The sequence below is a fragment of the Lygodium microphyllum genome, chromosome 17, assembly GCF_053477565.2.
Source record: "Lygodium microphyllum isolate KBCC chromosome 17, Lygodium_microphyllum_v1.1.10, whole genome shotgun sequence".
In the NCBI taxonomy this organism is placed as follows: domain Eukaryota; kingdom Viridiplantae; phylum Streptophyta; class Polypodiopsida; order Schizaeales; family Lygodiaceae; genus Lygodium; species Lygodium microphyllum.
This window is the reverse complement of record NC_141151.1, coordinates 19,266,337-19,269,251: the sequence shown is the minus strand read 5'-3', so window position 1 is coordinate 19,269,251 and position 2,915 is coordinate 19,266,337.

Below are 2,915 nucleotides of genomic sequence, written 5' to 3'. Positions count from 1 at the left end.
GCATCAAAAGAACTAGCTGCAAGTATGAACTCATCACTACCATCGGAATCCTCAGTCTGCATGACATTAATTTCTTCAATCTTGACGCTGGACTTCGCAGGTACTATGCTGCGATCAGAGGACTTTTCCTGCACTTTCTCTTTGCCCTTATCCTTGCGCTTCTCATTGCGCAACTCATGACACTGTGGCCTGATATGGCCCTTTTTCCCACAATGATGACAAGTGACATTAGCGTTGCGCCCACGCGACTTTCCACGAGATTTAGACCGACCCTTCTGCGAGTCACGGCCACGATTATTACCACGATCATTCCTGTCATTCCTGCCTCTAACTGTCAAAGCATGTGAAACACGAGAGGCATCCAAGTTTTTGCGATTAACCTCTTCCTGCAGAAGAGCACTCTCAACATCATTCAGTTTCAGAGTAGCACTAGAGGCACATAGGGCAGTGCGGAATATATCCCATGACTCATTCAGAGTCCCAAGCAAGAAAAGAGGAGTTACTTCCTCTCCAAAGGTGATATCCTGCAAAGTCAAGTTCTTCAGTATAGCATGGAACTGGCTCAAGTGAGCAGACATAGTCGCATTATCCTTCATGCGCAGATCCATAAGCTGCTTCAACCAGTACATCTGACTCGCTGGACTTTTCTTATCATAAAGATTCTTGATCTTATTCCATAGATCCCATGCACTCTGTGCTTCCTCAAATACATTATAATGTACCTATTCAGTGAGAGACAATACAATCGTGGACTTGCATAGCTCATCAAGTTCAAGCCAGTCGTCATTGTCCATAGTTTCAGGCTGCTCCCCACTCAACCGAAGTGGCTTAATCTGAGATTTCTGCACCAAGACCTGCCAAATTTGACTCTTCCAATAAGAGTAGTTGGTACCTTCCAACTTTGTGATGTTAAATATGGCATTATCAGTCGAAGAGGATGCCATAGTGCAGGCTGGAAATGCACAGACAATGTAAAACTGCTGGTTGTTTTACTGCAAAAAATGCCCAAAATCCACTGAAATGAGCTCCAAATGGCAAGAAAAGTGTGCCAAAAGATGCTGCCCACTTAGTACTAGGTACGGTACACCAAATCAGGATATTTTAGCATAAAAAATACTGCTCAGTCCACCAATAAATGCTTGCTGTAATAAATTTCAGAATTGCAATAATGAGAGCAAACTGTCCCAAAACTGGATCTAATGTCAACTAAACAATGTTAGGTCCAAAGACGGCATGAAACAGACATAAGCAAGGCCAATGACAGTGAAAAGAACATGAGCTCAACACCGAAGCATGTCAAAATAACATCTGCCAGTGAAAGGCACACCCCCAGACACTCTAGGTAAAGTGTTCATGTAACTGCCAAAACCTGACACAAATAGGTGTCTACTCAAAGAGAAAGATCCAAATATGAGACTCAACTCATAAGCATCCTGTGAACCAAGAGTACATCAATGCATATCCATAAATATCGGAGTATGATCCCAAAGTCTCAATGCGTATGTAGCTGCTCAAGACATATACTGCTCCAAATACATGTAAGTGCTCCAATAGCATGCAATTGTCAAAGGTCAAGCAAGCATGTAAAATGCTCCCACTGGCACAAAAGGCATACAAAGCAAGCTCAGAAGCTCAAACAACCCAAGAGAAAGCACCAATGATAAGTGACCCTGTCAATGCATCAAGCGCATCCAAGAGAGCATGACATACATGAAGCACCGGTCGTATTAACCATGAAGCAATGCATAAGCCCAAATAAGCTCTCGGTCAACTCAATGACATCCAAATAGCAACCAAGATCACTGATCAAGTAAGCCGGGAATGCTCAAATACATCCAAATCCAAGCTTCAAATGTCAGTATGGCATACACGAACCAAATAGCATATGTCACGAACCAAATCATGTAAAGTACCTTCAGCCCACTGTTATTCCAGCATGTATTTACTGTTCTAAATAGTAGATTTCAGCCCCGAATTCAAGCCAAAATCATGGTCAAACCAAATGCATGCATCCCCAATACATCCGGGTAGGAAGTAGACCGCATACGGGCATCAAATAGCTCCAATGGAATGAGGCATAAGCAACAAATGTCAGTGTTAGGGGTGCTGCCCTACTTCCAGCACTGTTATGCAGTGAATGACAGTTTCAAAACTAAGAATGATCAGCTCCCAACCTCAATGTCAAGCCAAAGCATCAAGATGACATCCAAAAAATGGCTCAAATGCCCTCAAAATAGGCCAATGATGAGTGCTCCATGAGCAACAAAGCATTCAGTTGTAAAACGTGGAGGTCAAAGTCTGAAAATGGGCACCATATTCAGCGTGTTGAGGCCTGGAGTGCTGCTACCAATCACGTGGAGTTATGATGGTTGGGGGGCTCCAAAATAAGCCCCAATAGGCCACACACAAGGGCTTGATGAAGATCAAGTGGCTGCAGCTTCAACACGTGAGGAGGGGAGGGCTAAATAGGTGCATTGAAATCAGTGTGAGTTGCTGGAAAATGGCTGTTGATCAACGTGGCTGAATGTTGAGTGTGGGGGGGGCTCAATGATGGCCCAAGGTAGGCACATACCAAGCCATGAAGGCCCAATGCAAAGGGGAGGGAAGATATGAGCTATGGAGCTCAAGAAGAGTGGCTGCCCTTTGTTCCTGCCCTATTTCAAACTGAGAATACACTCAAATGCCTGCAAATGCTGAAGCAATACCTCAAGGGCAAGGCCCTGATGAAGCTCAAGAAGGCCGGGATGAAGCTCGGGAAGCCGGGGAGAGTCGGGAGCTCGAGAGGTCGGCTATGGCTGCCGGGATGGAGACCCAATGCGTGAAGCGAGTCAATGCAAAGGTCGGGAAGCACCGAGTCGAGCTCGAGCAAGAGAATGCCAAGCTTTGATACCAGTTGAAAGGTGAGAAGGATCGAA